Source organism: Ambystoma mexicanum, chromosome 7q (assembly GCF_040938575.1).
Source record: "Ambystoma mexicanum isolate Mex_15411 chromosome 7q, UKY_AmexF1_1, whole genome shotgun sequence".
Lineage (NCBI taxonomy): Eukaryota > Metazoa > Chordata > Amphibia > Caudata > Ambystomatidae > Ambystoma > Ambystoma mexicanum.
The window spans coordinates 1,028,852,834-1,028,866,510 of NC_090941.1; the positions used below are offsets into that span (position 1 = coordinate 1,028,852,834).

The window sequence follows — 13,677 nt, forward strand, 5'->3', positions numbered from 1 at the left end:
AATACTGAAGCAAGGACTAGGGCCTCTTGTTTCTTACAAAATTACATTTCAAAGCACAGCATTTTATTTTTTTGTCGCATTTTTTAAGAACACTTTAATTAAGTTGAGTGCACAAGGGAGTGCTAGTATGCAGGAGAGTGAGCAAGGGTTGAGGGGGATTTGGATCAGGAGGCAGACAGTGCAGGTCGTGGGGTTTCCAGCTTCCTAATATCGCTCCTGGTGGGGCTTGGCAGGGTGGAGAGGCCCTTGCTCCCCTGTCATGCCCCATGTACATCATTGTCTGGTACATACTGTTTACATACTGGTTATAAAATATGTAATTTTGCATGATAGCTTTTTGTTTGATGTGTTTACTTTGATTTGCTATTGAATTTCACAATTTTGTTCAATACATGTGGCCTGATATTTTCAAAGAAAGGTGTGTGTGTTCTTGGCAGATCCTGACACACGCGCTGTCCATCTATTGCACCATGAGGGAGGCTTTTTTTTTTAAATAGCTTATACTGTGAACAGAATCACTTCTAGAGGCACCTAATTTTGGCAGGTAAGGGACAGTGTGACTGAATGATTTGCCCAGGATCGCACACTTTGGTTAAGCAGTAAAGCCAGAATTTGAGATGGGCTTGAAATTTAGATACTTGACCACGCATCCTCCAAGGTCAAGTTGGTATGTGTTGAAGTTTGGTTTTGAATACCTAAAATAATACTACATTTTACACAATTACTTTAAAAAGTCACATGATAAACCAACCTGACAAGGTCATCATTGTAGAAACGTGTTGATGAAAAAGAGTAAGGGAGTCATTTTGTTTTGAATCCTAAATTACAACACTCCTGTTCACAGTTTTTTGTGAAAGACCTCCATGCAATTGTAATTGTTTCAGTCAAGTACTGATAAAGTAAAGCATAAAACACTGGTAAATATTGCCCTTGGTCCTCACTTTTCCACTATGTGTCTGGAAAAGTGTAAATCCCTCCCACAATTAACAATTATGGGAGCCATCCACAATGGTTTCTTTTGGAATCTGCCTGCTTTTACCAGTGTCTAAAAGTCAAACGGATTCCATAGGAATCCATTGGCTTTGCACCAACATAAAAATACATGCTGTTGGAAAACCAATTGGATCAGGGGATCCTGTAAGAGCAGGCACACTTGTTAAGTCCGATCTGCCCTCCAACTTCACCTGCCGCATCAGATAAAATCCTGCATTGCATAAAAAGTGGTGATTGCTTTTAGTGCCACTGTTTCACTCTGCCTGATTTGGAATATGACCCCCTATGATTGTAGCTTTACTTTCCCCATCCTGAATGGAAGCCGAAAAGCTCCAACATAGAAATTAATGATGATTTAAAAGAAATCTGATAAGGCGGAAGTAAAATGAAATGCATGACAAGGTCATTGTTTCACACAACTCGTTCTGCATGCCCTTAATTTCTAATCACCCAACAATCATACATTATATAATTTTATGAAACAAAGTACCACAGCAATGGTCACTGTCAGTTACCATTTCGCATCTCTAATCGCTTCCTGTTGTAAATAATCTGCCTCTGAGACACATTAAAAAGATAACACCTCACTGGGAGGGCCTGTGTATCCCTGGATGTTAGTGTTTGAGGGGAAAGAGACAGAGCAGGGGGGCGGGGCATGGGCATTTTTCCCTTGTCCAAATGTTAAATCCACCTCTGATTGCACTCTTTAGGACTTATTTAAATACAGTTTTTTAGTTTTAAATTCTGTATACCTTTTATACTTTCCCACAACATTAAAGATGCTTTTCTCTTGTGTTATTTTCCAGGTGTTCGTGAGTAATCTTCTGAGAGGCAAATGTTTGTTGGGGGGGGACCCACTGCCCTCCCCATCATTGGTGAAATCCCACAGCAAATAATTTCCATTTACTGTACTGCCTAAACACTCAGCACCCAGGATTTACATCATACTTTCTAAACAAGACCCAAAAAACACATGATGTATTATGTTTGCATGCAAACTCTGTTAAGTTATTCAAACAGTATGAGGTTATCAATTCAGCACTTACCCGTTTGAATCATGAAAGGTTCTGGCAGAGTAGACTAGGCTTTCACACAGACAAAGATACATTCTATTTAGGTCCGCACCCCACTGGCAAGTACCAAGGAGAAGAAGATCTGAAAACTAGTCTATACTTGCCATCCTAGACTTGTCATTTTCATGTAGGGCCTTATTGGAGCAAACCGGTCAGGTGCAGCTCTATTCCCTAGGCATAGCAAACAAGGCAACCACATATGGGCATATACACTTTCATTTAGGGAGACAAACTGAAATCAACACACATTGGCAAAGCCAACAGCTTTGGCGTTCGATGAGGCATGGATAGCTATTTGCCAGGCACTGCCATAAAGGTACCACCTGGCCTGGTATCAGCTGGGAAACTCTCCGAGTACCTGGGCATATGATGTCATTGCCTGGCAAAAGTCTGTCTAATACCTATACACAGGCAAACATTGCTGGCTTTGTGATTGCTTGTTTTAGACAGGACTCCAGTCCAAGGAACAGAGGCATTGACACAGATATTGCTAATAAAATCAACTTTTTTTTATCACACCAGGAGCTCATTAACAGATGCAATTAAGTAATTAAACAATCAAAAGAATGCTTAGATATAAAACTGCCATGTCAGTACAACACAAATATTGGTGTTTCTCCGTGATAGAGCTTGCTCAAAGAGTTCCAAAGGGTATGTTTTGGCAGTGAGGGGCAGGTAGTTGGTTGTAGCCTACATAGCCATGATTAGTCATTGGGTGGGTAAATGACCAAACGCGCCCATAGGATGTGTGTTTCCCCTCGTATCCTGTCTCCATCCATCTGTGTTCCACTGCAAGAGTTCTGGCTTACAATTATTAGGCAAAACTAAAAAAGGATGGATGTAAGTCTCTCAATAAATCATAACCACCGGCATTACTCTGGTCACCCTTCCATACCATTGTCTGCAAATCAGCCTTTGCTCTGCTACTAATGTGAGCAGCCCGCCCCAAATTGTTAGACTGCTAGACCACAATGCCTAAAATGCCTGTGGTTGCTTGTATTCCTGTGCAGATGGTACATGGCCAAGCAATTATGACTAAACTGCAGCTTGTGATGGCAGAACAAAGAGTCATATGCCAATGGCTTGTCCCCCTCTGTAATGACACAGAGATACTAAAGAATTATGGCATGGAATGGTGTGCAGAGCAATGATAGTGGTAATGTTTAATTGAAATCCATGTATCTATCACTTTTTCATTTTAGTCCTCTCCCCTCCAGAATTACATTTGTGTTACTACCAACCTTATGTTTTCACTTTTACAAGTTGTTAATGCAGCAGAATATATATTTTCAATGCAATTTGTAAGTCGATTGATGCAGCTGCTGCAGAAATCTGTGTGCAAACACCATCATGTGTCATTTATTGTTTGATATAGTTAAGCATTTTATTAAGCATTATGTGAAAAAACGCTATATTCCCACAAAAAATAAACATACTTTAGATTACAGAAACCAACTTTGCGACTTTAGGCTTGAGAAAATAGTTGTATTCAGCCTTCTTGAGTAAGCGCTACCTCACCTAGAGGTGTGAATGGCCCTTCATCTCCCTGGTCGTTTGTGCTTCCAAGGCTATGGGGCATAGATCATTGTCCAGGGCAAGAAAACCAATCATGGCTGGGTCTCCTGCAGTGCAGCTTCTCAGAATGCCAATCTCTCAGAGGTTTCTGCTGCACATTTTGAGTGAAATGACCCCTCTCCCCCGCCATATCCCAACTCCCCACTCCCTTGGGTCCCACATTCAAGGCCTCCTTTCTAGGGGGGCTAGGGTGTGGCCTTGGAGGGGCATGGCCCCCCTGCTGGAGCCGGGCCTGACCTCCGGCTGATATGCGATGTACTGTGTTTCCTGGTGCAAGTGCCTATCTGTGGATGACCCTGCAACCCCCTGCCTCGTTTGATGAATTACTATGTTCACTGGCTGCTTTTCCATTTTGCTGATATCAAAATAACCACATTGATGAGTCAACAGTGGGGCCAATTTTGACTTGTGAATTCAGCAGCTAATGCCACAGCACTGGGTAGTATGAAATACAACAGCAGAGAGCAGCTGTCTTCCATTTCTCATTTTTGATCAGCTTACTAATACATTTATAGCTTAAGTAACGCTCTTAAATTTTACTAAGTTTGCCTTTTAATGTAAGAATAGTTTGTAAACCTTTAGAGACTCTGTGTAACATTTCTAAAATATGTAATCTGCCTTTCCTCTCCTTCCCCCAGAAGCTCACTATCTCTCAAGCTCTGGTTCTCTCCAGGCTGGACTACTGTAACAGCCTCTTCTAAAGACAGCCCCCCCCTTCAGAATACTGAAGCAAGGACTAGGGCCTCTTGTTTCTTACAAAATTACATTTCAAAGCACAGCATTTTATTTTTTTGTCGCATTTTTTAAGAACACTTTAATTAAGTTGAGTGCACAAGGGAGTGCTAGTATGCAGGAGAGTGAGCAAGGGTTGAGGGGGATTTGGATCAGGAGGCAGACAGTGCAGGTCGTGGGATTTCCAGCTTCCTAATATCGCTCCTGGTGGGGCTTGGCAGGGTGGAGAGGCCCTTGCTCCCCTGTCATGCCCCATGTACATCATTGTCTGGTACATACTGTTTACATACTGGTTATAAAATATGTAATTGTGCATGATAGCTTTTTGTTTGATGTGTTTACTTTGATTTGCTATTGAATTTCACAATTTTGTTCAATACATGTGGCCTGATATTTTCAAAGAAAGGTGTGTGTGTTCTTGGCAGATCCTGACACACGCGCTGCCCATCTATTGCACCACGAGTGAGGCTTTTTTTTTTAAATAGCTTATACTGTGAACAGAATCACTTCTAGAGGCACCTAATTTTGGCAGGTAAGGGACAGTGTGACTGAATGATTTGCCCAGGATCGCACACTTTGGTTAAGCAGTAAAGCAGGAATTTGAGATGGGCTTGAAATTTAGATACTTGACCACGCATCCTCCAAGGTCAAGTTGGTATGCGTTGAAGTTTGGTTTTGAATACCTAAAATAATACTACATTTTATACAATTACTTTAAAAAGTCACACGATAAACCAACCTGACAAAGTCATCATTGTAGAAACGTGTTGATGAAAAAGAGTAAGGGAGTTATTTTGTTTTGAATCCTAAATTACAACACTCCTGTTCACAGTTTTTTGTGAAAGACCTCCATGCAATTGTAATTGTTTCAGTCAAGTACTGATAAAGTAAAGCAAAAAACACTGGTAAATATTGCCCTTGGTCCTCACTTTTCCACTATGTGTCTGGAAAAGTGTAAATCCCTCCCACAATTAACAATTATGGGAGCCATCCACAATGGTTTCTTTTGGACTCTGCCTGCTTTTACCAGTGTGTAAAAGTCAAACGGATTCCATAGGAATCCATTGGCTTTGCACCAACATAAAAATACATGCTGTTGGAAAACCAATTGGATTCGTCAGGGGATCCTGTAAGAGCAGGCACACTTGTTAACTCCGATCTGCCCTCCAACTTCACCTGCCACATCAGCTAAAATCCTGCATTGCATAAACAGTGGTGATTGCTTTTAGCGCCACTTTTTCCACTCTGCTTGATTTGGAATGTGACCCCCTATGATTGTAGCTTTACTTTCCCCATCCTGAATGGAAGCCGAAAAGCTCCACCATAGAAATTATTGATGATTTAAAAGAAATCTGATAAGGCGAAAGTAAAATGAAATGCATGACAAGGTCATTGTTTCACACAACTCGTTCTGCATGCCCTTAATTTCTAATCACCCAACAATCATACATTATATAATTTTATGACACAAAGTACCACAGCAATGGTCACTGTCAGTTACCATTTCGCATCTCTAATCGCTTCCTGTTGTAAATAATCTGCCTCTGAGACACATTAAAAAGATAACACCACGCTGGGAGGGCTTGTGTATCCCTGGCTGTTTGTGTTTGAGGGGAGAGAGGCAGAGCAGGGGGACGGGGGCATGGGCATTTTTCCCTTGTCCAAATGTTAAATCCACCTCTGATTGCACTCTTTAGGACTTATTTAAATACAGTTTTTTAGTTTTAAAAGCTGTATACGTTTTATACTTTGCCCACAACATTAAAGATGCTCTTCTCTTGTGTTATTTTCCAGGTGTTCGTGAGTAATCTTCTGAGAGGCAAATGTGTGTTGGGGTGGGTGGAGGGGGGGTAACAATCCTCCCAACCCACTGCCCTCCCCATCATTGGTGAAATCCCACAGCAAATAATTTCCATTTACTGTACTGCCTAAACACTCAGCACCCAGGAATTACATCATACTTTCTAAACAAGACCAAAAAAACACATGATGTATTCTGTTTACATGCAAACTCTTAAGTTATTCAAACAGTATGAGGTTATCAATTCAGCACTTACCAGTTTGAATCATGAAAGGTTCTGGCAGAGTAGACTAGGCTTTCACACAAAGATACATTCTATTTAGGTCCGCACCCCACTGGCAAGTACCAAGGAGAAGAAGATCTGAAAACTAGTCTATACTTGCCATCCTAGACTTGTCATTTTCATGTAGGGCCTTATTGGAGCAAACCGGTGAGGTGTAGCTCTATTCCCTCTGCATAGCAAACAAGGCAACCACATATGGGCATATACACTTTCATTTAGGGAGACAAACTGAAATCAACACGCATTGGCAAAGCCAACAGCTTTGGCGTTCGATTAGGCATGGATAGCTATTTGCCAGGCACTGCCATAAAGGTACCACCTGGCCTGGTATCAGCTGGGAAACTCTCTGAGTACCTGGGCATATGATGTCATTGCCTGGCAAAAGCCTGTCTAATACCTATACACAGGCAAACATTGCTGGCTTTGTGATTGCTTGTTTTAGACAGGACTCCAGTCCAAGGAACAGAGGCATTGACACAGATATTGCTAATAAAATCTACTTTTTTTATCACACCAGGAGCTCATTAACAGATGCAATTAAGTAATTAAACAATCAAAAGAATGCTTAGATATAAAACTGCCATGTCAGTACAACACAAATATTGGTGTTTCTCTGTGATAGAGCTTGCTCAAAGAGTTCCCAAAGGGTATGTTTTGCCAGTGAGGGGCAGGTAGTTGGTTGTAATGCCATAAGCATTCACATTGCCATGGTTAGTCATTGGGTGGGTAAATGACCAAACGCGCCCATAGGATGTGTGTTTCCCCTCGCATCCTGTCTCCATCCATCTGTGTTCCACTGCAAGAGTTCTGGCTTACAATTATTAGGCAAAACTAAAAAAGGATGGATGTAAGTCTCTCAATAAATCATAACCACCGGCATTATTCTGGTCAGCCTTCCATACCATTGTCTGCAAATCAGCCTTTGCTCTGCTACTAATGTGAGCAGCCCGCCCCAAATTGTTAGACTGCTAGACCGCAATGCCTAAAATGCCTGTGGTTGCTTGTATTCCTGTGCAGATGGTACATGGCCAAGCAATTATAACTATACTGCAGCTTGTGATGGCAGAACAAAGAGTCATATGCCAATGGCTTGTCCCCCTCTGTAATGACACAGAGATACTAAAGAATTATGGCATGGAATGGTGTGCAGAGCAATGATAGTGGTAATGTTTAATTGAAATCCATGTATCTATCACTTTTTCATTTTAGTCCTCTCCCCTCCAGAATTACATTTGTGTTACTACCAACCTTATGTTTTCACTTTTACAAGTTGTTAATGCAGCAGAATATATATTTTCAATGCAGTTTGTAAGTCGATTGATGCAGCTGCTGCAGAAATCTGTGTGCAAACACCATCATGTGTCATTTATTGTTTGATATAGTTAAGCATTTTATTAAGCATTATGTGAAAAAATGCTATATTCCCACAAAAAATAAACATACTTTAGATTACAGAAACCAACTTTGCGACTTTAGGCTTGAGAAAATAGTTGTATTCAGCCTTCTTGAGTAAGCGCTACCTCACCTAGAGGTGTGAATGGCCCTTCATCTCCCTGGTCGTTTGTGCTTCCAAGGCTATGGGGCATAGATCATTGTCCAGGGCAAGAAAACCAATCATGGCTGGGTCTCCTGCAGTGCAGCTTCTCAGAATGCCAATCTCTCAGAGGTTTCTGCTGCACATTTTGAGTGCAATGACCCCCACCCCCATATCCCAACTCCCCACTCCCTTGGGTCCCACATTCAAGGCCTCCTTTCTAGGGGGGCTAGGGTGTGGCCTTGGAGGGGCATGGCCCCCCTGCTGGAGCCGGGCATGACCTCCGGCTGATATGCGATGTACTGTATTTCCTGGTGCAAGTGCCTATCTGTGGATGACCCTGCAACCCCCTGCCTCGTTTGATGAATTACTATGTTCACTGGCTGCTTTTCCATTTTGCTGATATCAACATAACCACATTGATGAGTCAACAGTGGGGCCAATTTTGACTTGTGAATTCAGCAGCTAGTGCCACAGCACTGGGTAGTATGAAATACAGCAGCAGAGAGCAGCTGTCTTCCATTTCTCATTTTTGATCTGCTTACTAATACATTTATAGCTTAAGTAACGCTCTTAAATTTTACTAAGTTTGCCTTTTAATGTAAGAATAGTTTGTAAACCTTTAGAGACTCTGTGTAACATTTCTAAAATATGTAATCTGATCAGTAAATTTAAGAAAATCAAAAGATGACGGATGAAAATAATTGAGTAAGCATCTCAAATTATTCTGTACATAATTCCAATCTTCTTTTATCATGTTTGTGCTATGACAGAAAAGAACCAGTCATATCCAAATAAGTCTTGGACCCGGACCCAAAGAGGGCTGGACAGTCCAAACTGCTAGGACATATCCTTTCTGTATGGAAAACAAGCAACACTATAGATGTTCCAGCTTTGTTGAGCATCTCATTGGGGTGCAGTTTGATGCCATTGGGGCAGTGAGCCAGGGGCGACTTCTGGGCACACCTCACTCCCTATGGAAGACTCGCTAAGTAAACCAAAAAGTGACAGAAATACTTAGGCCATCACATATAAACCACTGGCAATTCATTGGGAGTAGCATTTCATCATGTTTTAGCGTGTCTGTGGCATTGCAGAAGGGGACCAACCCTATGCTGCTACCTGGGTGACTTCCGAGTGGTTCACTCTAAAAAGTCAAACTTCTTACTGCATCTCCTTAGAGGTACTCTGCCTTTCCTCTCCTTCCCCCAGAAGCTCTCTGTCTCTCAAGCTCTGGTTCTCTCCAGGCTGGACTACTGTAACAGCCTCTTCTAAATCTACCCCTTTACAACTAATACAGAACAGGACTGCAAGACTCTTCCTTGGCTTCAAGCCCTGGGATCTTATCTCTCCAGCTCTGAAATCCCTTCATTGGCTCCCAGTGGATACAAGGATTACATTTAAAACCCTCTGCATTGGGGCCTGGGTCCAAAATACCTTCAACTATCCCTCAGTAAATACCTCCCCTCTCGAGCCTTCCTCTCCTCTTCTTCTAACTCCCTCATGGTCAGTTGTTTTTCAAAGAAACGAGCTGGGGGTAGATATCTGTCTTCGGCTGGGGCCTCCCTTTGGAACTGGGCCTCCCCTGCAGGATGGCCAGCACCCTTTGGGTACTCCTCTTACACCCTGTAGGATACAACGTAGTGAGTTACTATCTTATGCTCCAGCCAACACTAGATGGCCGTTAGGTTTCATAACATCCCCTGCCATCAAGAAAGCTAAGCACCCGGCCATGTTACAGTGTGCCTTACTTAACTCACGCTCTCTAGTTGCCCACTCTATGGAATGTTATGCTCTGTTATCTAACAAGTGAACATAGAGCATGTTATTCGCGCTCACTTTTCTGATCATTCTGCTTTTCCTCCCACCACTGGGACTACAGACCATTCAAGCTGAGATTCTCACTCACCTACACCGCATCAGCACCCTTCTCACAGATATCTTGGCCTCCACTCTGACACCCCTTAAAGTGTTTTCGGCGTGCACCACTTTATCTATGTGAAGAAAAGTAACCATGTCATGGCGATCCTCAGGAAACTACACTAATCATGACTAAAAGCATGCATCAATTTCAAAGCAGTCCATGTCACCTATAAAACAATGACGACAAATATCCTGCCATGCCTGTGCATAGAAACGCAAGATCTAGGGAGGGCAACCAAAACAAGAACATATGACACTGCTACATTGGAAACGAAAAACTGCGGGAAAGAAAAACAGCATGTAGGCCTTCTGCTATGCACCTGGGTTACATGACCAATACATCTCAGACAGAACAGCCATCCTGCACTTTAGGAAGGGGATACACCTCTGCTCCTCAAATACCACATCAAAGAAAATTCAGGACCACTTTCCTCCACTCTATCACTTCTCCTTCCCCACTCCACTTTAGCTCTACTGAGCCCCAGCCCCTCCATTTATACCTGCTCCCCTCTCTTGGACCGCATTAAGTTGCTTTACAATTAGGTTTAGCCAGAAAAACACCCCTTCATGCATACATATAAAGATGGGATTTCCCCTTCTTGTCTGCTAAATACCCATGCCTCTGGGTACACTTGCATGTTCAATGTACTTGGCATGTTGGGCATCATATGTCAGAGCGTTGTCAGGCTGGCTCTTGTAAAGAGGGATCTTAGTAGGGTCGCCTGTATCCCACAATGTTACATCTTCACTGTGCAGTTCTCAGAGCTCTGCCACTCTGTCTCAATAGCATATGTATCCTAATGTGGCCCTTTTACAAAGTGATATTTGGCCAGCGAGGATTCTTGTGCACATTCTCTTAGTTTTTCTTTGACATCTGCTACCCATGGAACCTTTGCCGAGTCTGCTTTGCAAGTGCACATCCTTAGTCCTTGGTCACCTGATATAAAGGCCCATAGCCATTGTGGTAGCTACTGGGCTTTTGCTGCTGGCCTCCCCCACAACTAATGTGCACTTTCCTGCTCTAGGGCATATTTCTGATATGCATCTACAGTCCCTTACAGGAGCAGGCTAAGCAGCTACATAATACAGAGTTCCTTCAACACAGCCCTTCACTTCATTTTAAAACCACAGCATGCTGGGGGATTTCATGTATGAGTTTGAGTATGATCACACTATGCTGACCTCTCGGGCAATGGGGGAGTCATGGAAAGCTGAACAGGACCTTGCTCCATAAAACCAATACCATTACTACCGCAGGTCATGAAACGCTCCTTAAGTGCTAGCCTCATCTCCAAGATAACGGTGTACAGTTCCCAGATGGTAGGTGTCATAAATAGTGACATACGTTTGCTGCTGGTAGACATCCTAGGTAAGGACGTACATTTCCCTACTGGTAGAGTTCCTAAATATGGAAACCCGTTCCTCCTGGTGCTGGTACAGTTTCTGGGTCGGGATGCCAAGTTGCCTACTGGTAGAGGTCATAGGTAAGGGCATTTGGTTCCCTGCTGGTAGAGGTCCTAGATAAGGAACATACATTTCCCTACTGCTAGAGTTCCAAAATAAAGAAATATGTTCCCTGCTGGTAGAGGTCCTCGGTAAGGTTGTATAGTTCCCAGCTGGTAGAGGTCCTAAATAAGGGACATACATATCCCCACTGGTAGAGTTCCTAAATATGAAAATAGTTCTTCTTAGTGCTAGTACAGTTCCTGTTTAGGGATGCCCAGTAGCCTCCTGGTAGACGTCATAGGTAAGGTCATTTGGTGCCCTGCTAGTAGAGGTCCTGGATAAGGGACATGCATTTCCCTACTGGTGGAGTTCCTATATAAGGAGATAAGTTATTTCCTGGTACCGGTCCTGGGTTCCCTGCTGGTAGATGTCTAGATACTATAAGGGGTATTAGGTCAAATGATATTTTTTTAAAAAGACTATAAACAAAAACGTTTTCGAAAGACCGCTCTGTGATGGAACGGTCTTTCTAAACTGTTTTCCGCCCCGGCTGATTTTAGGCAGCCTACAAAAAGCGAAAAAAAGACATTCCCTCGCCTCCACCTCCCATCCCCCCACTCCAACCACCCTGACCGCTACCCCCTCTCTGGTGCGATTAATTCAAAATTGGGGGGTTTCACCCCAAACCCCCATCCACCCCTCCTCCCCCACCTCCATCCCAATCCAAGTCTCCCCAACCCAAACACACACTTACCCGGTCTCCCTTGTCGGCTTTTCCGGGTCCGGCCGTGGCTGTCAGCCCCTGCACGCACTCATGTGCAGCAGGGGTGTGTGACAGTTCAATTTAGAAAGACTGCTGCGTGCAGTCACGGAGCAGTATTATAAATCAAGTTTTTTTATAGTAATTTGTTCGCTTTTTGGAGGCCGCCCAAAATCGGCTGAAAAAGAAAACCATTATTTTTGTTAGGCGGCCTACAAACAGTAGCGGTTCTAGGTATTGACATATGCTGCCCAGCTGGTAGAGGTCCCAGGTAAGGATGTATGGTTCCCTGCTGGTAGAGGTCCAAGGTATTGATGCATGGTTCCCTGCTGGTACAGGTCCTAGGTATTGATGCATGGTTCCCGGCTGGTAGAGGTATTAGGTAAGGGTATGCAGTTCTCTGCTGGTAGGGGTCCTAGATAAGAACATACTTCTATGCTGGTAGATGTTCTAGATACTGGCATATGGTTTCCCGCTAGTAGAGGTCTAGGAGCTGGGAGCTTGTCACCAGCAATACAGAGTCATGGAAGGCAGAAAGGAACCTTGGAAAATGAATGAAACCATGACCATCATATGAGAACCTGACGGAAATTATATGACAATTGGGCCAGTTGTTTGGCATTGGCGGTTTCTTACAACAATCTTGAAGTGTTATTTGTGGCACTGGTATTGCTGCCAGTTGGTCATAATCAAGTGTATCGTGGGCAGTTGTCATGTTAAGGCTAAGTAGCTAACAGAAATAGTGAATACACTCAAGAGTTAATGGCGCTCAACTTATCAACCTTGAAAGAATGAAGGGCTGTGTCATCTCTGCCAGAGTTTGAACATGCGAACTGCAAGCTGAGCTGAGGTCATGACAGAGCTGAGGGCTTACCTCACGAGCTATCCAGGTGCCACTGCCTTAAACGCTCCCTTGAAGGTGCAATGGAGAGAGTGCAGCACCAATTGAACCCACGCTAAGGAACGTGAGGTGTCTGCTTCCAGACTACTGTATCCACACATGCAGACCTCTTACACTTCTTCATTCTGTGTCAACCCGTCACTCGCTCGCAGCACTTCATTTTCCTGGTGGTAATGGTGTCGCGGGGGGTAGAGTTGAATTATCCTTTTCTGGGGTAGGGAGCTCTTTATATTGAGGTCCTTATTTGAAGTGTTTCCTGAAACAATTTTCTTCCACTATTTTTGGCGAAGAGCTACATAGCATTTCATCACACTATGGTTACTTGCTTTTCATTGTCATGTACCATCCAATGCAATGTTTCACCGCATAACTTGGTTGATTGGTTGGCTCCAACAATCTCTCTAGACGGGATTCACATGTTCTTATGTTCTTAGCAATTATTCTATTTCAAAGGGTGGTCGTCTGCTCTCTACAACTAGCAATTGTCAGCAGCTTTCATTGGACAACCCTACTAAAGTCTGTTACCGTTTCAGTACTGTTTGGTGTTCTCAGTAGGAACTATATGGTCACTCCACCTCCTTGCTTATTTATTTATTTTCTTGCTTTCATTTTCTCTTGTCTCTCATTTTGGGTTGGCTTCTATTGCGGATAGCTGC

At 43.2% G+C, this 13,677-nt stretch overlaps 1 protein-coding gene across 1 annotated transcript in view; it reads left to right on the forward strand.

Annotated features, from left to right (window-relative positions):
• LOC138528107 (short transient receptor potential channel 2-like) overlaps positions 1-13,677 on the forward strand; it is a 236,174-nt gene that overhangs the window by 167,139 nt on the left and 55,358 nt on the right. The gene's annotated exons all lie outside the window — the stretch shown is intronic.